Source organism: Kogia breviceps, chromosome 6, assembly GCF_026419965.1.
Source record: "Kogia breviceps isolate mKogBre1 chromosome 6, mKogBre1 haplotype 1, whole genome shotgun sequence".
Lineage (NCBI taxonomy): Eukaryota > Metazoa > Chordata > Mammalia > Artiodactyla > Physeteridae > Kogia > Kogia breviceps.
The window spans coordinates 22,131,411-22,156,089 of NC_081315.1; the positions used below are offsets into that span (position 1 = coordinate 22,131,411).

General features: G+C 40.8%; 1 protein-coding gene across 2 annotated transcripts in view; it reads right to left on the reverse strand.

Annotated features, from left to right (window-relative positions):
- TBC1D9 (TBC1 domain family member 9) overlaps positions 1-24,679 on the reverse strand; it is a 118,200-nt gene that overhangs the window by 85,920 nt on the left and 7,601 nt on the right. Inside the window, exon 1 of one of the 2 annotated variants that reach the window (XM_067035573.1) lies at positions 19,831-19,912. The exons of the other annotated variant lie outside the window; for it this stretch is intronic. The gene's annotated coding sequence lies outside the window, so the exon portion shown is untranslated. Of the gene's footprint in view, positions 1-19,830; positions 19,913-24,679 lie in introns of those variants that run through there. 2 annotated transcript variants of the gene reach the window in all.

Below are 24,679 nucleotides of genomic sequence, written 5' to 3' on the forward strand. Positions count from 1 at the left end.
GAGGTTCTTAAAAAAAAACCCTCAAATTTTGATTTCTATCTTTGGATTTAATGAACACAATATGCAACAAAAGAATAGGATTACATCAAAATCAGTATTTTAAAACTTTTTAAAAAGATAATCACAGGCAAGAAGTCCTTTTAGGCCAATGTTTCTCAACCAATACAGTTTTTGAAAACACATAACAGTTCCACACTATCTCCCTCAGATTCTATTATGCGACCCTCAACATCCTGACTCTGTAGAGTCACCATATGTTCCCTGAATCCAGAAGATACAGTCAGAAGATTTTTTGCCCCCATTTTTCTTTCTGTCACCTGTATTGGTTGGGGGTGGGGGGGAGGGAGAGAGAAGAGGGAGAAATAGAGAGAGAAAAAGCCTAAGTTTTATATATTTTCCACTTGTAAATAAACAATATTTAAGATGCTTCTTCAAACTGCACAGGCTTCCTGTTCGACAGCTATTACATAGACGATTCTAGAATGTCAGTGATTCTTCCTTGATGGCTAATTCACCAGCCCTTATCCTTTTAGACATGACTCCCCTTTTCCTGTTGTGACAACATCTCATTTACGGCTCTCAAACTTATTTCCCAGCAGCATGTCAGCTACAACCAGGGACTCAGGGACGTCAAGGAAGATACTGGATACAAGGTGCTGAGTCAGGCAAAGGCCCAGCTGAGAACTGGGCAGTGTTAGGTATCCCAGCACAGCACTTCCAGCTTCAGAACTTCTTCTTTGCTAGTCGAGGGTCAGGGCCTCTGAAATCTAGAACACAGATCAGGAAAACAGATTCTTTGCATGGCTCTGTCAAAGCGTGAAGATTATAAGATTGGGAGAGGCGTGTGCTTCATGCACTCAGCGTTTCCACCAGTGCAACTAGTGCATTCTCTGAGACAGAGACAGCAAAGTAGGGCTCTGGGTCCTCCAGTACCCAGCCCTTAATTCTCTGTCTATCAGGACAGGGCTTCCCAGTGGTGCCCCGGGAGACGGTGACACACATGGGGCAGCACACAGACTCCTCAGCCCTTTAGGGCAGCTGGGTGGGCACTTACCCCACGTGCCCTGTAAATACTACCAATTCCTAAGTGTGTTATGATGTGAAAATAGGTGGAAAGCTCTGGAGAGATTAAACAAAGCACAAAAGCCTTTCAGCACATTACAAAATTTCTATATGTTTAATTTTGTTACTTACTGACATCATTCAAGTTGATAATATGTAGTTTTCCAAGAGTTTGTCTATAAAGTTATGCTAAACATGCTTTACTTTATTTAAGTGCAATGTACATATTTTTCTTTTTTTTAATAGGAAAATAATACAACTAGCCATGTACATCAGGAGGTGACTCATGTGACATTTTGCCTGCTCTTTGATTCTCTTTGGGCTCATTCTTGGAAAATTTTTATTAGGACGGAAAAATCCCCTCCTTGTAAAAGTTTTAGGATCTCTGATCCTTAGCCCTCACTCCTCTGAATGGACTCCGAGGAAAAGTGAGTCAGGGCCCCCACGTAACCAACGCCCAGGCTCTCAGGCCTCCTGGCCCTCCACTGAAGGCCCAACGAATAAACAACCACAGTGACTGAACACTTTAACAATTAGCAAGCCAAATGATTAGGAAATTACCAACATGCCTATTTCAAATAATTTCCAAAAAGATCATCAGGGAAACCCCTAAAAAAACTAAGTTCGTTTAAATTTGGGACAGTGCCAGCAATACAAGGGAAACGTTTAGATGGCAGTGGTCTATCTCCTTGATGGGATTGGGCACGTTTCTAACATGGCAGAGCCCTCCCAGGATTGTGTAAAGTAATCAGAGGTGGCTAATTCAAGTTCTGGCTTCCCTAACTCATGAGCTGTGTGACTTCAGACAGGTCACTTGGCCTCTCTGAGCCACAGTTTCCTGCCACTAAGTCAAGAATCATTTATCTTCTCGGCCCATCTCCCAGGGTTGTTGGGTAGATCAGATGACATACTGTTCAAGGAAGTGCTACATAAATGGTGGAGTATCTTGTCCATGTAATGTATGCAGGATTTTTAAAAATAATCCTTGGGCTTCCCTGGTGGCGCAGTGGTTGAGAATCCACCTGCCGATGCAGGGGACGCGGGTTCGTGCCCCAGTCCGGGAAGATCCCACATGCCGCGGAGTGGCTGGGCCCGTGAGCCATGGCCGCTGAGCCTGCGCATCCGGAGCCTGTGCTCCGCCGCAACGGGAGAGGCCACAACAGTGAGAGGCCCGCGTACTGCAAAAAAAAAAAAGAATCCGCCTGCCTATGCAGGGAAGAAGGGTTTGAACCCTGGTCCAGGAAGATCCCATGTGCCGCGGAGCAACTAAGCCCATGCACCACAACTACTGAGCCTGCACTCTAGAGCCCGCCACAGCTGCTGAGCCCGCATGCCACAGCTACTGAAGCCCGCGCACCTAGAGCCTGTGCTCTGCAACAAGAGAAACCACTTCAATGAGAAGCCACCTTAATGAGAAGCCCACGCACTGTAACAAGGAATAGCTCCCACTCACTGCAACTAGAGAAAGCCCTCACGCAGCAAAGAAGACACAATGCAGCCAAAAGTAAATAAATAAATTTATTAAAAAAAAAAAAAAAAAAGAATAGCTCCCAATGACATAAAAATCAAGGACGAGAACATAATATCACATGGGTGTATGAATCAATTATTGTTCGTCAAAGCGACCACCACAGGTGCCAGGGCTAAAAAGGGTATTTGGTCATTTGAGACGTTCCATTGATCACTGATCATTTTACAACTCCACTCATTCATTTCTCAGAAATGGGAAAAGAAGACAACTCCCCGCCCCCAAACCTCAGAGGCAGAGAAGGAGCAGGAGTGATGCAAACTGCACCCAAGTTGGGTTCGTTGAAATCCTTTCCATCAACCTTTCCATCTGGTTCTGCAAACAGGTAAATCACGATCACGATAAAGCCCAGACCGTAAATATCTTTATTCAGTCTGAACTGAGGTCAGAGACCTAAATATGTCCCAGACAGACGATTCATTTACCATTCAATCATTCATCCATCCAGAAATATTTGCATAGTGACTTAACACATGACTGGTATTGGGCTGGGTCATGGCAATGCTATGTTGATCTTCATAAACCTTTGGTTTAGTGGAGAATAACCAGTCTGGCAACTAATATATGATAGATAACCAACGCTATGATTCGGTCCTAATTATAATTATTTTTTTTCTTTTCTTTTGTCTTCGTTTCTGTTTGAGGGCTTTCTCTAGTTGTGGCAAGCGGAGGCCACTCTTCATCGCGTTGCGCGGGCCTTTCACTGTCATGGCCTCTCTTGTTGCAGAGCACAGGCTCCGGACGCGCAGGCCCAGCAGCCATGGCTCACGGGCCCAGTTGCTCCGCGGCGTGTGGGATCTTCCCGGACCGGGGCACGAACCCGCGTCCCCTGCATCGGCAGGCGGACTCTCAACCACTGCGCCACCAGGGAAGCCCCTAATTATAATTCTTTAGAGTGGTACCATTCTATACTTCCTTTTCACTTTTTGACTGTTATTAAAACAATTTGGGCTTCCCTTGTGGCGCAGTGGTTGAGAGTCCGCCTGCCGATGCAGGGGATACGGGTTCGAGCCCTGGTCCGGGAAGATCCCACATGCCGCGGAGCAACTGGGCCCGTGAGCCATGGCTGCTGGGCCTGCGTGTCCGGAGCCTGTGCTCCGCAACGGGAGAGGCCACAACTCTCTCCGCAAAGGGAGAGGCCCGCGTACCAAAAAAAAAAAAAAAAAAAAAAAAAAAAATTAACCCTTATTTTCTGCTAAGTGCTGGAATTGTTTGTTTGTTTTCATTTTACTTTGAAAAGGCTCCGTTCACCATTTTGTCTGAACTGTCAGCATCACCTGCCCCGCTCCATCCCCCTCCCCCCTTCCTTCTCAGATGATTAGATTCTGCCAGTGAGTTCTCCTCCCTGGTCACTGAATTACAGCTAATGACTCTTTGGGGTTCTCTCTCATCATCTCTCATTCCTTCTCTTTCCCCTTCGATCCCCCCACCTTGCCTCCCTCTTCTTTATTTCTTTCAACCTCCTTTGGGAGGGGGGTGAGCTTTTTATTTTTCTTAGACTATGAAATTACATTGTATGTGATGGAAATCATGGTACCTACGCATTAGAGTTCTTTCAAATGACAAAGGCCTTACTGCGTCTCAGTGGTTATGGCGTCCTGAATTACAAACTCTAATAACTCCTAGTAATTACCCCTTCTATGCCATGCACTCGCAGCTTCCCTTCTCAAGACCTTGGGGGGCGGGCATAAAGAAAAAGATGTCCCTATACTACAACTTGATCATTACAACCTTCTTTAAAGGGTTTACTATAAGAAGGCATCACCAACAGAGCCAGGCTCAAACTAACTGATTCACATCGTTACTTCCCAGTCTTTGACAGCTTCCTTCCAATCTAGACAGGCTCTAAGAATGACTGAAATCAGAAAATATTAATGCATGGGCTCCATAAAAATGTCAAGTTTAATGATCAAAGTGCGACTTTTTTAACTATACAAGTAGCATTACTTTCTGGAAATAAAAGTTAATAAAAAAAAAAATCACAAAAGTAACAAGTGATGGAATGTTTGTGAAATGGCCTGATTGACGCAAACAGGCCTGACCAAGGTCATTGCACAGTTTCCAGGGTCAGCTGGCCATTTCTGCTCTACCTTTCCCCCTTACCACCCTCTCAAAAAATGTCCAAGAAAAAGAAACAGGATATAAGCTGACAGAGTTGGTCTGCTACTAGCTCGATAGGCAACTGAAAATACCCTTGTCCAGCTTTAGGTCCCCAAAAACTATGCCACAGACAAGAATGACACAGGATGAGACATAGTGAGCGTCGAGGTCAAGGGGCTATGATGAAGCAACCTAATGAGCACCAGTGAGTCAACATCTTTGAAAGGTTCTTTCAAAATTCCCTTTGAATCTGGGAGTGGGAAGCCTTTCTAACTATGCCTCACAATTCAGAAACCACATTATATATCTATATTCTTCTGCATAAAACCCCCAAACCTCTACATGGCAAAAGCCCTATACGTTAAGTCAAAAGACAAACTAGGGGGCAAAAAAGATGCAACCCAGGTCATGGACAAAGGGCTCACGTCCCTAAAAGTAGTTCCTAAATGTTGGTATGAAAAAGAGCAGCCACTCAATACAAAATGGGCAAAGAACAATAAAAGACAGTCTACAGAAGAGAAATTAGAAATAGCTTGTAAATAGATGAAAAACTGTTCAACATTACTTACAAGAGACATGCAAATTAAAAATACACTGAGACACCATTTTCACTTATCAGAATGGCAAGAATCCAAAGTTTGATAACACATTCTCTTGAACAAGACTGGGAAAACAGGCATTCCTCACACATTGCTTGGGAGAGTGAAACTTGGTAAAACCTCAAGGGAGGGTGATTTGGCAAGATTTACCAAAATTCCAAATGCATGGACCCAATGGCCCTGTAATTTCACTTCTTGGTTCTTATCCTACAGCTGTTTCACTTGGCTAAATGACATGGACAAGACTATTTGTTGCAGCATTAGTCTTATAGTAAATGTTTGAAAACAGTATAAATGTATATTAATAGGGAAGCGGTTAAATAAATGATGACATTGATGGAATAATAGGCAGCCGTACAAAAGAAAAAAAAAAAAGAATGGTGACATTCTCTGTCCTGCTACACGAAGATACATGTTCGCTGAAAGAGTCTGGTGGTGCAGGAAACCTTTCTGTACAAAGGGTTGGGGGAAGGGTGGGATAAAGCTAGATTTGATATTTGCTTGAATGGTATTTGCAAAAAGGATCTTGGGGAAGATACACAAAAAATGAATACAGTGGTTACCAAGAGTAACGGGACCGAGACATTTTCCACTGTAGACCTTTTAATATCTTTGGACTTTTCAATAATTATTTTTTTCATTTTCTAAAAATTGAAGTATAGTAGATTTATAATAATATCTTCAGGGAGTTCCCTGGTGGTCTAGTGGCTAAGGCTCTGTGCTCTCAACGCAGGGGGCCCAGGTTCGTTCCCTGGTCAGGGAACTAGATCCCACATGCCGCAACTAAGAGTTGCTATTAAAAAAAAAGGTCCCACATGCCACAACTAAAAGGTCCTGCATGCCGCAACTAAAGATCTCGTATGCCGCAACGAAGATCTTGTGTGCCACAACTAAGAGCCAGCACAGCCAAATAAATAAATATTTTTTTAAAATCTCTGGATTTTTGAACCATATGAATATATTATTACTCAAAATTTATTTAAATTTTAGAGAGTGTCTTTGTGACTGTGTCAAAGGCAGCTTTTGCTCAGCACATTAATAAATCAATAACCTCAAGAATTAGGGGAGGCGTGAGGGAGAGCTGGTAAGGGTCAGCAATTACAGCCTCTTCTCAAAAGTTTCCCAAATGTTAACTATGGACCTTAAAGGTAGAAACATTCTTACAAACCCCTCAGTACTACCTTTCCTTAAAATGGTGTGACTTAAACACCGACACACATAAAACCAAGTATAAACTTCTCATGCTCGAAACTCATTCACAATTCTAAAACCAAAATATGTGTACAAATCAAATACAGCAAAATTATGAAACCAATAGAAGTCTGAAATAACCACATTAACTTATTGTGAAAGACTGGGTTGTTTTGTTGACACTAACTTGTGGCTTGGAGCAGAGGCTGAGTGGAAGTCAGCATACTTAGTTACCTTTTGTTATGCAATGCACTGACTCTACAGCCATTTTCCTCTATTCAGATTCAGGACACCTTTGTGTAGAGTGCTGTGAAATTTTCTGACCTTATTTTGGCCCAATGCATCTTGCGCTGTTCAAGCTGCCTCGGCCACTTTCTCAATGGCTCAAAAACAACTGATACGGAGCCATCACAGTCGTAAATCCAAGTGCTAACTTGATCACTAACACGTGTCAGTCAAAAGGTGGTCATTCCGATAACCCAGGATAACTTGTATTGACTTTTATTCACACTATTAATTATTAACATAATAAAAATGAAAACACCAAATTTTAAAATTCTGGAGAGAACTCAGACTGCGAGTGGACACAGACCTCCAGCAGCTCCCAGCTGCAAAATTAGCTACAAAACTAGCGGCAAAACACGCTGTAATTAGTTAATACATGCGAGGGGTGGTGCCTCTAGCCTTGGCCCCAGTTGAAGACTCTTTGCCTTGGACTTGCTGTTCAAGCCTCTGACGAGTCAGATGCTTTGGCTCCTGAGTCTGCCTTCACCAACGATTCCTTCTTTGTGTTGCTGCCCACAGCTGTGAAGCAGCCCGGCCCCATTCCTGGGCCCACTTGCAGACTCTCAAACCTGAGCCTGGGGCAGTCTCAAACCACCCATATACTGGGATGAGAGCGTAGGCCGTCCATGATGGTATATTCTCCATTTAGCACAAATAACAATTCCCCATGGAGGGCACACACATATCAATCTGCATTTCAAAGCTTCTCTCATTAGGTGTTAACAAAACCCAAGAAACTAATTCCAGTATTAAACATCTGTGCAGATTCTTGCTGAATCCAGTTTCCCAGGCAAAGGGATGATGTCATACACTTCTGCATCTTCAGTGCCTAACTCACAGTAAGTGCCTAATACCTGTTCAACAGATAAATGAGGGAGGGAGTGAATCGATGAATAAATGAATAAAGTGAGTGATGAATTAGCCAGAAAGTAAAAATAGGGAAAAGGCAAAAAGTCCAACTACTGCATGCTCCTGAAACATCAGCTGGCCTCTTTTTTACATCTCTGATGCCCTTCTCTGAGTACACAGAAGCAGCAGTACCCTTTTCTAACTAAAATATTTCTCCATATATGATGTTCTTTAAAAACCAGGGTCTACCAGAAAAATGTAGTAGAGTTGTCTTGGCCTCTTATTTTTAAAGCATTTGCAAGTTCAGTTCAGGGAGTCATTCTAACAGTTGGCCTGTCGCCAAGGCTAAAGCTAAAACAAGTAGACTCTACATGACCGAAGTTAATATAGACTGTAATATGGTAAACACTTTCCACTCAATGTGTATAGTGATTATAAAGGTCACTCACTCACTGGCTACATACCTCAGGCACATTCTTTTGATACCACGCTCAAGGTCAGCCAGGAACCTTGACTACAACCCAATATAAGGGGGAAAGGAAACAATTCTCTCAAGTTCAAGCAGTTTCTGAATTACGTGAAGAATTTTTTTTATTTGTTTTCACTTCAAATGGTAAGAAGTAACAATGCTCCTAAAGCTTTCAACTAATTTAAGTCAGCTGTGGTAGAAAAGATGGAAATCTACTTCCGTTGATGAGAATGTAGGCATATGTAAGGCAAATAAACAGCAGCATTTTGCAAGCTGGTGCCTGGCTTGCGGAAGGAACACCTGGTCTAAAACCCTATGCGATCCCATAGTAAAACTAAACCAAACATCTGTAGAGCACTTCAGTGCTCTCAAGATTACTCGCTGATCTTCGCGAAAATCCTGAGTAGGTATTAGTTTTCTCACCTTATACCTACATGTAAACATGATTAGTAGAGTTGGGACTTGAAGCCAGGCCAACTTATTCCAAATCCTCTTCTCTTCCCGCTACACTGTGAAGTGAAACTGTTCCTTAACTGGTGCATTGGACCTCAAGGCTGAATCCAGTAAGAAGCAAGAGTACTTTTGAGTTTCCACCTCTTCCAGCTAATAGAAACCATCACCCAATACGAATGGAGCCAAATGCCATAGGTTGAAACTCCCCACTGGTCACTCCTTATAACAATCACCATGACATATTGAGCTCTTGCTAGGTTCTGATGGCTGTTCTCAACACTTTCCATCTATAAATATAGACAACTCCAAAATACAGGCACTACTTTCATCCTCACCTTACAGATGAGAAGAGAAGTGTGAGGTAAGGAAACACCATTTGCCCCAAACCACACCAGCCTGAAAGTGACAAGTGGGTTTCAAACTCAAATACGGGGCTATTCTAGATCTCTGAGCTGTTCGTGCTTTGCATAAAGGTACCTGGATAAGAGAGATGGGTGGGGCTGAAATGTAGCCCCAGGTCTGCCCTGGGGGCTGTTTTCACTGTGGCACAGCTCAGAAGGGATGCATTTTTCTAAGTGCACAGTGCCCTGTGTAGGACCTGCTCAGGTAGTGGCTCCAAAGCCACGCTCTTAACCACAAGTCTACACTCTTAAACACTTGACTGCTTCCCGAGAGGTAGTACCAGCTGAAAATATAAACTCAAGAGTACTGATAAATGTATGAATAATATATAATACATAATGGGTTAAAGGGAAATGGGATTTAGAGGGATGGGATAAATTATACCTTAATCTTCTCTGGCTGACTTCCCTGTCAAACACCTGTCATAGGTCTTGTTTGTAAAGAAAACCAAACATTAATAGTACCTTTGTTCAGTTGCAAATATGTTTAAATGTGTAACCACATTCTGCCTTAATAGCTAGACATTAATGTAAGATGTCTCAAACACAAGAAGACTTTGAGGAAACCAGAACACCTTTCCCAATTAGGACATTGTTATCTTTTATTCACCCCTGTTCTCCTAGTCCTAAACAAACACTGCTCAGTTCTCATCTCACTAAGTGCTTATTTAATTAGCTGAAATGAAATCTGGTCTTGGTCATGTAAAATCAGCCACACACACCATTACCAGTTAAAACTGGTTTCAACACAGAACTCAAGTCTTTCCAGAGTTATTTATACGACAGGACACAGGACACAACACTCCACCAAGCCCCAGAATCCTGTTCCTGTTACCAGAAAACCACTTCTCTGTGGAAAGTGTGATTATTTAAATCCGTAGCACTTTGGAGCTACTTCCAAACATGCTGAATGAATATCAGGGAATGAACATCCCTACTGATACAATTCAACTGACAGTATATATTTATAAATTACAACAATATGCATCATGGTGACACCATACTATACAATTGCAATGTAAATATTGGCCTGTGACTAGGTATTTCGATAGGGCATGGACTCCCCAATTTGCCCTGGTCCTCACCACTCCCTAATGTCCCCCTGAGATTGGGGCCAAGTGCCAGTTTCCATTTATCATATTGTACTTTTAAAAAACTACAATCATTGTTCATAGGAATGAAATGTATCTCTATAAACATAAACTACATCTGCATCAAAGCTGGAAAGAAAAAATGATGGACTGAAAGGGCTAGGAGTTTCATAATATTGGGGAAAAGATAGTTCTTTGTGCAATGAAGAATATTCCTAAATGTTTAATGTTTTAAAAAATTGCCCTTTACAATGTAGGCAATAGCCCTCTTCCCTCCTTCCTCAATCCCTTCAAAAATAATTATTTGAGTTTTAAATGCCAGGAGTTATTAAATATCCAGGTACTAATCCCTCCTTTATTTAGCTGGTGTCAGGACCAGACATGCCCAGGAAAATAAGAAAAAGTTTCCAAAGAAATGTCTTTCAGAGAGACGTTTTCTAGATCCTTCGGGGGTGTTAGGGATTGTAGATCTGATACTTCTTAATGCCTGGATCTTTGTTTTCCCTCTTAATTTCAGCACAAAACCCTACTACCTTAAACTAAGCAACATCAAATTCTTTTCACCTCAATTTGCACTCATTTCCATAAAGCCAGATTCCTCTGATTGTACCTGGGCAAAAGGCCCCCCAAGAACAGTTAGGCAGGCTTTCTCTGTTTCCTACTTGGATTATCCTGTAATGAAATCGTAACAAGGTACATGGAATCCAAAGGTACATGAAATCTCAAAGTACTTGGAACTACCTACGCTTATTTTTAACTCTGTGATTGATGTAAAATAAGGTATTAAACTACTTCCAAAGAAATAAGAAATAGGCAGTTTCATCTAGATTTAAAAAACTAAGGACCTGACAATTTACCCATCCCAGACAGTTACTGTAACAAAACATTTTTCTTTTCCTTTCTCTTCTCTTCTTTTTCCTTTTCTTTCTTCCTCCCTCCCTCCCTCCCTCCCTCCCTCCCTCTCTCCTTCCTTTTCTTCTTCTCATTCTTCCCTTCCTTCTTTCAGTGAACATGTGCTCCTCATGGGCGAGGCCATTTTATTTACACACCATTTTTACTTGGTACATGCTCCCACTAAGCCGATAGCTGCCCAGTAGACTTTAGATACTGTCACTGGGTTGTTCCCGGCTTTGCTGGGTAGACGGATGATGCTCTAACAAGAGAGGACTTCATTTGGAAACATGGAATCCTAATACCATATTAAACCTGCCACTTCTGGCTTTCAAAGGACTTTCAGCATCTCATTTGGCCCTTACGATAAACGTGTGAGGTGGGTAGGGGGCACCATGTCCATTTTCAGTTGAAAACCAGTCTCAAAGAAGTTAAAAACCATGGCATTGCTGGGTCTCCTTCCATTCCAGAAAGTCCTTTAAGATACCAACCACCAGAAATGTCTAAACTCCTTCACCCTAAATATAATTTATAATGAAAGACAAGATAGAATTTCTTTTTATCAAACTCTATCTGCCATACATGATCTTAAAAAGGAACAGAGGGCTTCCCTGGTGGCGCAGTGGTTGAGAGTCCGCCTGTCGATGCAGGGGACGCGGGTTCGTGCCCCGGTGCGGGAAGATCCCACGTGCCGCGGAGCAGCTGGGCCCGTGAGCCATGGCCGCTGAGCCTGCGCGTCCGGAGCCTGTGCTCCGCAACGGGAGAGGCCACAGCAGTGAGAGGCCCGCGTACCGCAAAAAAAAAAAAAAAAAAGGAACAGATACCCTCTTTGACATTTACGTTCTATTTGAAGGACACTTCCAAGGCCCTTTCATAGATGATTGTCCCCATTTACAAAGCTTTTTGAAAATACTCTCTCCCATTCTGTGTAGGAATTATGAATCCTGTAAGACAAAGATCTAGTTGGTGAGTAAGAGCAAGGAAAAAATGAATTCATCTAAGGACTTTATAAAATCCCTATGTTCATCTAAACTTTAAAACACATGGGTTACAAGCACACAGAAACCGAAATCTGCAAGTGGCCGTGAAAAGCACACATGCTCAAGTCTAGTACAGCTGCAACATCCAATTGCATTCGGTCCCTGTGACAAACTGAAACGTCCACAAAAAATATAAAAGAAAGAGGTGCCCTCTGCTAGCCAAGGTTTCTATTGGCACTAAGAAAGGAGAGACAGATCATAGTTCATCACAGATATTTCTATCAAGGGTACAACACAAGCTATTGAAGTTATGAAAAAGTCATGGGGTACACCCTGAAATTGGAATCATATGGACAAGAACAGCAGGGCTCTGAAAAGAACAGCCCATACATGTATGAATCTTTTCAGAAGCAAAACCACGTGGTGCCTTTATGATGACTCCATGGAATTTGCCATGTGGATGGGAGTTGTCAGAAGAGAGGAATACTGACTTTGATCAAGGAAACGAAGAGGGAGGAGGGGACGGTGGGCACATAAACAGGTGAGAGCAGATTAATAGGTGAAAGTCAGAGGGCATATGGCACCCTCTTCCTAAAGCTCACAGGTTACACCCAAGCAGGGCCCTATTTGAGAGACCAGAGATGGTTCTTTTGCAAAATAGAGAATAGGAAGGAAGAGGAGTTTGCAGTTCCTAGCCTGAGGGTCAATATCCTGACGATTGTTTAATAAGTGAAGTGGAGTGCACGACCTGTAATGATTAGCCATAGCTTCCTATCAGAACTGCTGAAATTGATTTGATTTATGTATTTTTATTGAGTTGTAGCTGATGTACAGTATTATATAAGTTTTAGGTGTACAACATAATGATTCACGAATTTTAAAGGTTATATTTCATTTACAGTTATTATAAAATATTGGCTATATTCCCTGTGTTGTACAGTATATCCTTGTATCTTATTTACTTTATACATAGTTGTTTGTACCTCTTAATTCCCTACCCCTGTCTCATCCTTCCCTCTCCCCACTGCTAACCGCTAGGTTTTTCTCTCTCTTTTTTTTTTTTTGCGGTATGCGGGCCTCTCACTGTTGTGGCCTCTCCTGTTGCGGAGCTGCGCTCCGGAGGCGCAGGCTCAGCGGCCATGGCTCACCGGCCCAGCCGCTCCGCAGCATGTGGGATCTTCCCGGACCGGGGCACGAACCCGTGACCCCTGAATCATCGGCAAGCGGATTCTGAACCACTGCGCCACCAGGGAAGCCCTAGGTTTTTCTCTTTATCCATATGTTTCTTTTTTGTTATATTCACTAGTTTGTTTTATTTTTTAGATTCTACACTTAAGTGATATTATAGTGTTTGTCTTTCTGTCTGACTTATTTCACTTAGCAAATACCTTCCAAATCTATCCATGTTGTTACAAGCGGCAAAATTTCATTCTTTTTTATGGCTGAGTAGTATTCCATTGTATATATAAATCACATCTTCTTTATCCATTCATCAGTTTGCAAACACTTAGGTTGTGTCCACATCTTGTAAACTATATGATAGCTGAATTTTATAGGGCAAAAGGGAAATGCCTACTCACTGTTCTGTATATGGACCCAATTATTCTCTCCATTCACCTGTAGGGAAGGAGAATTAACAAGGGAGAACCAGGGGATTTAGCTGTCAGAGTTGTATGCTCTGCATTACGGAGCATCCCACGGAGGGCTCCCTGATGGAATCATTTGCAAGGAAGGGAGCAGCTGGGGCAACATCAGTCCTTAGACTAAGGCAAGACTCTCCCCTGGCTTATCTAGATCCTGCTCCTTCTCTTCTTCCCCCCCTAAACACACACACACACACACACACACACACTCACACACACACATTTCTAGGGTCTTCCCCACAACGAGAAACTGAGAACTATAGTTGAAGGGCCACATATATGGGTATCAGGATAAAAGTAAGAAAAAACCACTAACACAACATTATAAATCAACTATACTCCAATAAAAATTTTTTAAAAAAAGAAAGAAAGAAGCACTAACATTTTTATCATTGTATTCAGGCAGTGATACATTTCTATTGCTTAAACACTATATAGCAAACTGAACATCTTTAACTGGTCAGAAGGCTAACAAAATTACCCGGAAATGGTATAAGACTTTTTACAAGTTATAATAATCCTGCTGCAAGCATAGCAATGAATTCCTGAAAAATCACTTTGGTAGAAAATTCAGAGTTGAGAAAGGTAAGAATTTAGAGTATTGGCTCTTCATTTTTTTGATTCATAATCCACTTTAAGGAGCCAATGAAAATGGTGGAGCCTCTGCTCCAGAAAAATACACCTTCCTAATGAATTCCCATAAATCTTGTATATAATTTCAGGTCGTTCAAAGACCTGAAATCCCCTTTTCTTCTACAGTATCTTTAAAAGAAAAAAAACAGTTGGGGGAGCCAAACTATTACAACAATCCTATAAAAAACTCAATATATTTATATCCACAAAGAAAAAAGAAGCAGGGCTTCCCTGGTGGCGCAGTAGTTGAGAGTCCGCCTGCCGATGCAGGGGACACAGGTTTGTGCCCCGGTCCGGGAAGATCCCACATGCCGCGGAGCGGCTGGGCCCGTGAGCCATGGCCGCTGAGCCTGCGCGTCCGGAGCCTGTGCTCCGCAACGGGAGAGGCCATAACAGTGAGAGGCCTGCCTAGCACAAAGAAAAAAGAAAAAAGAAGCAGACACTAAATTCAAAAAAATCTTTATGACATTTGACACAGATTACATTAATAAAAATCAACAGTGTATGTCAAATATACATTTTTCCTCCTTTGGTAGCCGTAATCTTTTTGAGATTGACCTCCCACATAATAAACATGGATATTGGTTTTCTTTGTGCAATATCCACACAAACAGGCCTTTTCCTTCCCTGGTCCTCCATCCAAATGTTCAATGCTCTCTCAGTTGTATAACTAAGAATGGCTCTATATCATGGTCCCAAAGTCAGATTAACTAGAAGGCTGGATATGGGGCAAGTTTGAGACCTTTTTTTGGAAAATCCAGAAAGAGTTTTCAGGCTTCCTCCCTAGCATACAGTCAGCTAGCTGTAACCATGACAGCCACCAGCCAGTGACACCACACCTGGCTCTGCCTCTTCCCTTCACTTTCACACTCAAGGTTGCATTTCTAAGACTGGGACTGACTTTGCCTCGGTTTCCTTTGGCTTTCCAAAGGGTGCATTCCAATTTCATCTTCCTCTCTCCTTTCTCTTTTACCAAAGGGTGCATTCCAATTTCATCTTCTTCCCTCCTTTTTCTTTATGTCCCTTTTTATCCTTTATTCTTTCCAAATGCAGGCAAACCTAAGTATAAATCCAAGCTCTGTCTGTTACTAGCAGGGTCTCCTCAAGTAAGAAACTTAACTTTTCCAGGCAGTTTCCTCATCTATAACAGAGGAAAGAATAACTAACCTACAGTGTTGTTATGAAAATCAAATTAGTGATGTGTGAAAAGTTCTCAGCGTAATGCCTGAACCACAGAAGAATTTCAGCAAATGTTAGCTCCTCTGCCTTTATACTCTATGTTAACTGTAAAAATAATAGAAAATATATAAAATGAAGCATTAAAAAAATAATATGACCACAACAATGACTTGGAAAATTAGCCTTTAGACCACACAGATTTGAAAATTATTACAAAGATGCTTTTAGAAATAATGTACGTTACATTATTCATTATAGTAATAGATATGCAAATATTATAAAATGCCAATGGAGTAAACAAAAGATTAATGACTTCTTTAAACGCTTTAATTAAAGAGTCCAAATGTAAATCTGTTAAGGCCTGCTTACTTTTATTAGAGATTGCTTTGGTTGCTAGGTTAACACAAAGATTTTAAAAATTCATTTGTACTACTTAAATATAAAGAGTTTCCTTATTAAGAAATATTAAAGGCGAGGAATCTAGAAAAAATGAAATGAGAAAAACAAGAGTTCACCTTTTCTGTTTAGAGGGTAAACACAGATCAAATCCTTAATGTTCTACTTGACCTTCCCTCTAGCAAATACTTGCCCAGCAAGCCTAGAATAATGGAGCTGGAAGGTGGGCATGCATTTCACAGACCTCACCTCAGGGGCTGGATAGATATTCACCTCACCTTGTGCCCCTTGGGCTCAAACAGAAAGTAGAAGACTTGATTCATACCAATGAAAGTTTCCAATCCAGATCTCCCATGGAGAGTTAGGAGGACCTTAATGGATCTCTTGATTGGATCCCACAGCCAAGGAACCCTGGCTCTCTGAAAGCAAGTGTAAATAACCAACAGCACCCTGTGAAATGCCATTTGGAGCAAACCAGAAGCCAGAGGCAATTGCAGAATGACTTGAAAAATGACTGGCTGTCCTCTGAACACATCCCCTGACAGGAAAGGGAAACAGAGCAAAGGGGAAAGTGGGTCAATGATTTTTTAATAAGTTCTCTGGTTTACCTAACTACTAAGTGACGACATTTCTAAATTACAAATTCCTGAATGACTAACCATGCATCTTCACATACAAAAGTATATAGAAATATAAGGAAAAAGTGGCCCCTCCCCTTCCTCCCACCCTGGTAATCTCCCTGGTGGCCCCAGTTTGCCACAGTCACTGACACCAGGAGAGAGGAAGGGAGGACAGGAGAGCGGGAGAGAGAGGTCTGTGTTTCCTGGCAGAGCTTTCAAAATGTGCATCCCCAGGAAGGAAGGGAAGGAGGGAGGAAGGTATGCAGGTAGAATGATTTAAAGTTGCTGATCAATCTCCAAAATATACAAGCAGTTCACGCAGCTCAATATCAAAAAAACAAACAACCCAATCCCAAAGTGGACAGACCTAAATAGACATTTCTCCAAAGAAGATATACAGATTGCTAACAAACACATGAAAGGATGCTCAACATCACTAATCATTAGAGAAATGCAAATCAAAACTACAATGAGATATCACCTCACACCTGTCAGAATGGCCATCATCAAAAACTCTACAAACAATAAATGCTGGAGAGGGTGTGGAGAAAAGGGAACCCTCTTGCACTGCTGGTGGGAATGTAAAATGATACAGCCACTATGGAGAACAGTACGGAGGTTCCTTAAAAAACTAAAAATAGAACTACCATAGGACCCAGCAATCCCACTACTGGGCATATACCCTGAGAAAACCATAATTCAAAAAGAGTCATGTACCACAATGTTCATTGCAGCACTATTTACAATAGCCAGGACCGATGAATGGATAAAGAAGATGTGGTACATATATACAATGGAATATTACTCAGCCATAAAAAGAAACAAAATTGAGTACTTGTAGTGAGGTGGATGGACCTAGAGTCTGTCATACAGAGTGAAGTAAGTCAGAAAGAGAAAAACAAATACCATATGCTAACACATATATATGGAATCTAAAAAAAAAAAAAAAGTGGTTCTGAAGAACCTAGGGGCAGGACAGGAATAAAGACACAGACATAGAGAATGGACTTGAGGACACGGGGGAAGGGGAGGCTAGGACTTAGTGAGAGAGTAGCATTGACATACATACACTACCAAATGTAAAACAGATAGCTAGTGGGATGCAGCCGCATAGCACAGGGAGATCAGCTCAGTGCTTTGTAACCACCTAGAGGGGTGGGATAGGGAGGGTGGGAGGGAGACGTGAGAGGCAGGGTATATGGGGACATATGTATGCATAGAGCCGATTCACTTCGTTTTACAGCAGGAACTAACACACCATTGTAAAGCAATTATACTCCAATAAAGATGTTTAAAAATAAATAAATAAAAAATAAAGTTGCTGATGAAAAATTCCCTTCACCAAAAAGCCTGAATATTCACCCAACTTTTTTTAAGCCGCCTAAACCTCAGACAGATAACCATTTGCTATAGCAGCACCTTCTAAAAATGCAATGTCTCTGTAAACTGTTAAGACTTGAGTTGCTCACACACCAGTGTTTATTACTCAGCGCCAATGGCCTCCTAACACCTAACAGAGATCATCAGCAATCCGAGAACAATGACAGGCCATCCTCTATGAAGGGCTCCTTGTGTTTCCTGTATTTTACATAATTTATCTCACAGAATCCTCACTCCTGGTGCTGAAAGGTGATTAAGCCATATTAGACAAGGAAACCAAGCTCAGAAAGGAAGAGACACTTCCTAAATCACATCTGTTCCTAACAGATGGTGGGGCTGGGATTTGAATCAGGTTCTGACTCCGGTGGTATGTTTACTAAGGGAAGGGCTGAAAAAGACTAGAGCCCCTCGAGGGGGTAGAGAACACAAAAGAAGTAGTGAGAAGAGCAACCTTGGTGGCTTTCCAGTTTGCCTGTGGCATTTGGTGCACTCGGGGCGCCAGGGCGCCAGGAAGCATGCCTGGGCTTAGCCTCTGAGACCCAGACCCAAACCCGGGACTGGGAGGTGATACCCAGCCCAGCCGTCAGCATTACAATCTGTTCAGTTCCAAGTGACAAATTCCTGATTTGGACACAACTGCAAAACAGGTTTTTTGTGTGCAGGCCTGGGAACCAACCCACAATTTCAAACCCGATCTCTTTATAAAGTGGGTCCCCTCACCTAGAGATTGTCACACCGAGTGAAGCAAGTCAGACAGGGAAGGACAAATATATGATATCACTTACATGTGGAATCTTAAAACAATGGTACAAATGAACTTATTTACAAAACAGAAATAGACTTACACTTGTAGAAAACAATCTTACGGTTACCAGAGTAGAAAGGGAGGGAGGGATCAATTGGGAGATTGGGATTGACATATACACACTACTATATATGAAATAGATAACTAATTAAGGACCTACTGTATAGCACAGGGGACTCTACCTCAATATCCTGTAATGGCCTATATGGGAAAAGAATCTAAAAAAGAGTGGACATATGTATACATGTAACTGCTTCACTGTGCTGTATGGTAGAAAGTAATACAACATTGTAAATCAACTATACTCCAATAAAAATAAAAATAAAAAATAAAGTGTGTCCCCTCTGTGTGTGATGATGGTAAAGCAGAAAACATATGTCATGTCCCTAGGACAGGAAGTCAGCCTCAACTCCTCAACTTTCTGACAGGGAGGCTTGGAGCAAATTTTCTCTTCCCTACTTTTGGAGATGAGTTTACAAACACCCAGAAGATGTCAAAAGCCATCTCAAATCCTACACAAATTACATGTATTCATTCTTACAGCTTTTTTTGGAGAATAATGTAAAGTCTCAAGACAAATTGGAATGGGTGACTAAATCATTCTGTGGACAAAATCCTCTTGAGGTTGCTAGTAACAAGCAGAGGGGGAGGAATTCATGGAACAAGCAAGCAACTTCTGCTTGTGTCTAACCATGCTTCTCGCTAGCAGCACTTGCTTATTAAGTATATGAGCCAACCCCATACAAAACTATAGACCACTGCTCACAACAACACACAGTTATAACATTAGGTTCCACTAGGAACTAACACACATTTTACTGGCTTTTATACATAATTAATCTACAAAGAAAAATGTTAACTGCTAAGTGCAACTAAGAGCAACTTCATTAATACTTGGAAATTGGAGGCTTCCCTGGTGGCACAGTGGTTAAGAATCGCCTGCCAATGCAGGGAACACGGGTTCGAGCCCTGGTCTGGGAAGATCCCACATGCCGCGGAGCAACTAAGCCAGTGCGCCACAACTACTGAGCCTGAGCTCTAGAGCCCACGAGCCACAACTACTGGAGCCCGTGCACCTAGAGCCCGTGCTCCACAACGAGAAGCCACTGCCGCGAGAAACCCGTGCACCACAATGAGTAGAGTCCACTCGCCGCATGCCGCAACTAGAGAAAGCCCGCGCACAGCAATGAGGACACAACACAGCCAAAAATGAAAATAAAGAAAATAAATAATTTTTTTTTTAAACTTGCAAATTGGCAAGACGAATGCATTTACCCTAAAAACAGGAGGCCTTCCAGAACATCGCTTTGTTGTCTCTCTCCCTCCTGGGAGTTCTTTGGAAGTTTTCTTCCACCCTCTTTGAGTCCCCGGCTGGGTCTGAAAATTAAACTGACAAAGAGAGACTAACAGGAGAAAAGCACACAAATTGTAGTGAATCTGTACACGTACGCAGGAGCCTTCACAAGAGAATGAAGACCCAAAGAAGTGGCCAAAGGAGGAAACTCTTAGACCTTTTAGACAAAGAAACAATATATTTGTGAAGAATTGTCAAAACAAAGGGGTTTGGGCTAGGGGTATAATCCAACTAGGGTTAGGTAGTCCTCATCGTACTTAATTAGGAAGATAAGGGATAGTTTAACAAGGTTTGTTTGCAGAGTCCTCTGGTGCTGTCTCTGGACTGATAAGAGTCTGTCTCTAGCAAAAGGAGAATTTATTTCCTGCCTTTAGGCAGGAAATGGGGAGCTTTCCCTGTGTTTATTGCTTCTTAACTGCCTTCCTTTATCAAATGTCATGTTTCCATAGTTGTGATGGTCTCCATGTGGTGCAAAAAGTCAATTTCCTGGACAGTCCAGTGCTAAATCTCAGATCAAAATATTCTGATACAGTCTTAGTCTGTACCTGTATCATCCCCATGCCTCTGTTTTTAGCTCTCCCACATTTATTCATCCAGGTTTTTTTTTTAATATTTATTTAATTTATTTATTTGGCTGCTCTGGGTCTTAGCTGCAGCATGTAGGATCTAGTTCCCTGACCAAGGATGAACTCAGGCCCCCTGCATTGGGGGCACAGAATCTTAACCACTGGACCACCAGGAAAGTCCCTATTCATCCAGGTTTGATCGCTGGTTAGTAATGGCTCAGCAAGAGAAACTTGCCTTTTCTTTCTTCTAAATCTTTGTAAAGTGCAGCCTTCCAAACACAGTTGGTACTCAAACATTTCTAACAGAACAGCTTTTGATTTTGGGTAATGAGAAATTGAGGATATCACACTTTTGGTTTTGGGTAATGAGAAATTGTCTCAATCTCTTGGTGATGTCCTCTAACTTGAAGCACCCATATTCTAATTCGCCAGGATCCATGAAGCTCCTAAAGTTGCATGTAAAATTTTTCAGTGTTTTCATTCTTAGGGAGGTAGAGTCAATTGCTTTTATTAGATTCTCAAGGGGGATAGTGAGGAAAATGAAGTTAACTATGTCACTATAATTAGTCTTGTAAAGAAAAATAAATACAGAGTCAAACAGGCCCCCACTTATTCGCTGTGTGATCTGCGGCAAATCACTCCATCTCTTTAATGCCTTACTTTCCTTTCATATGAAATGGAGATAACAGTAGCACCACTTTATAATGGCATACAAGGTAATTTGCACGACTATCTGCTACTTATGACAACTATACAAATGGGACAAAAATGTACTTTAAAATATCAAAGAATTAATAAGAGATAAATTACTTCATCTGGGAAAGTGGCTCAGAGACAAGAGCGCTACTTGGGAGGAAACAATTATTTGGGGAGGCATCTGCTTCTTCCCAAAGGGGCCGCTGAGTGGCTGAGAGTCTGGATGTGCTTTTAACAGAATCAGAAACTGGAAAGACAAGGGTAGCAATCAGTGTCAGCAAAGAGGTAGGAAAGTAATGATGCTCCTCTCTCTTTGGGTTGAGACCTTAGAGATCTACAACCTAATCATGAGTGTGAATCTTAAGTAGGCAAAACCACCCAGGTTAGAGCTCAGCTTTGAAATATATCAATACCTAAAAATAAAGTGATTTGGGTTTGCAACTGGCAGAAAAAAATTATCTGTTACACTGTCTTCTATTTCAGATTATTTTTGCAAAATAGAAGTACAAGGTCCCTACATAATGAAAAGTAACCAGGCATACAGGATGATATAACAGCATTAATGAAAACTAGGAGAAATGACAGACAATAGAATAGACCCACATGGGCTAAAGATACTGCAGTTCAAAGGGACTTTAAAATAACTATGCCTGTCATGCTCAAGAATGATTTTAAAAATGGAGAGTTCTGATAGATAACTGGAAATTATAAAAATGAACCAAACAGAAATATTAGAATTGAAAAGTAATTAAGAATGGGTAGGCTTATACAGACTAAATACAGTTAAATAGATAGTGAATTGGAACACAGATCAGAAGAAAATAACCAAAATGAAGTAAGTAAAAATCAGAAGGTAACAGACATAGAAGATACAATGATGTCTAACATACATGTAATTGGAGTTCCAGAAAGGAAGACTAAGAGAATGGGGTAAGAGCAATATTTGAAGAGCCACTGGATGAAGTTTACAAAGCCAATGAACAATAGATCAAAAAAGTCCTACCACCCCATGCAGGGTTTTTTAAAATCCACAAATAGCTGGATCATAGTAAAACTGCAGGAAACCAAGGTCAAAGAGAAAACCTTAAAAGCAGCTGGAGAAAAAGACATATTATTACACAGAAGCAATAATTCAGAGTGACAGTTTACTTCTCCAGAAAAAAGAGAGAGAGAGAGAGAGAAAATGAAAATCAGAAGACAATGGAACAATATCTTAACCATGCTTTAAAAAATTAACAGCCAACCATTCAAAACAAAAATGTACTTCAAGAATGAAAGCATAATGAAGACGTTTTCAGACATTAAAAAAGCTGAGAAAATCTGTCACCAGTAGGCTCTCACTAAGGGAAAGAGTAAAGGATGTTTTACAGGCAGTAGAAAAATGATTATAGAAAAAAGAGCAGAGAAGAGGAAAGAATAATAAAAATGGTAAACACATGTGGAAGTCTAACTCAATAGACTTTAAAAAATAGTAGTAATTATATATATGCTCTTGTGTGGAAAATATATAAAAAATTAAAATACATTACAACAATGGCATATGAATTGAGGGTGTAGGGTGGGGGGTGAGGGGTAAATGGAGTTAAAGTAGCCAAGGTCCTTGCATTATCTGGGAAGAGATTAAAAGTATCAATTTAAAAAAATGTTTAATAAAATGAAAATACCAATTAACAATATATTTTAAGTCAAGAATGCATTATGATCTCCATAGTAACCACTAAGAGAATAGAGAAATGAATATAAAACTTCTAGCTGGACTTCCCTGGTGGCGCAGTGGTTAAGAATCTGCCTGCCAATGGAGGGGACACAGGTTCGAGCGCTGGTCCGGGAAGATCCCACATGCTACCGAGCACCTAAGCCCGTGTGCCACAACTACTGAGCCTGCGCTCTAGAGCCCACGAGCCACAACTACTGAGCCCGTGTGCCACAACTACTGAAGCCTGTGTGCCTAGAGCCCATGCTCTTCAATAAGAGAAGCCACCGCAATGAGAAGCCCACGCACCGCAATGAACAGTAGCCCACACTGGCCACAACCAGATAAAGCTCATGCTCAGCAACAAAGACCCAACGCAGCCAAAAATAAATAAATTAATTTAAAAAAACCTTCTAGCTAATGGAGGCTTAAAAATGTAAGCATTAAAATAAAACAAAAAACAAAACCCCCAAAACCCATATGCTACCAAAAGGCAAGGAAGGAAGGCAAATAAAAAGAACATAGAGCCAATAGAAAAAAATAGAAAGCACTTAATAAAATAGTAAATTTAAACCCAAGTCACATGTACATTGACTAAATAATCCAATTAGAAGGTGAAGATTTTCAAACTGGATTAAGAAAAAATAATCAACCATCTACTACTTATAAAAGACATCTAATATAAAGATACAGGGACTTCCTTGGTGGTCCAGTGGTTAATACTCCATGCTTCCAATGCAGGGGGCCTGGGTTCTATCCCTGGTCCGGGAACTAAGATCCCACATGCCCTGTGGCACAGCCAAAAATGAATTTTTAAAAAATATATGTGTGTGTATAAATATATATATATATATATATATATATATTAATACACACACATATATATAGATAAGACAGATAGATAGATAGATAGATGGATACAGAAAGGTTGAGAGTAAAAGTATGAAAAAGATAACCATACAAACATTAGCCAAATAAATCTGCTGCAACTATAATGAGGAAGCAAAGAGCAATTCTGGAGATACAAACAATTCATGATAAAATGTTCAATTCACCAGAAATATATTACAATTAGAAATGTATATATTCCTAATAATACAGCCTTAAAACATATAAAACAAAAATTGGAAGTACTACAAGGACAAATAGTCAAAACCACAATTATGGTGGAAGAATTGAACACAAGCAGCAAAGTTAACCACTGAACATAAATAAAGCATTTATCCAGCAACTGCAAGGCACATTATTCTTCTCAAGCACAACATGTAACAATTGACCATCAACAGGGAATAAAACAAATCTTACTATATTTCAAAGCACTGAAATCATATAAATATGGTTATGGTTTCTAACTGCAGTAAAATAAATACCAAAATGTTTGAAAATTAAGAACTATATATCTAAATAACTCAAGATAACATTCAAAAAAAGATCAGAATGGAAAAAAAACTATTTTGAGTGAAATAACCACCAAAACACTATATATCAAAACTTAGCAGTGAATTGCAGGTAAAGCCATGCTTAGAGGGAAAAATTATCTAGAATAAATATACTAGAAAATAAGGCTGAATATCAATGAACTGATATCATTTTCAAAAGCTAGAAAAATAACAATGTATACTCAAAGAAAACAGAAAGGAAATAATAAATGGTAGACATTAATGAAGTAGAAAAAATAAATGTAAACAGAAAAGGTCAACAGGTCTAGAAGCTGATTCTTTACAAAATTGATAAATTCCTAGAAAGACTGATTAAGAAAGAGCAGGCACAAATAACCAATGTCAGGAATTAAAAAGGGGGCTATCACTGTACATC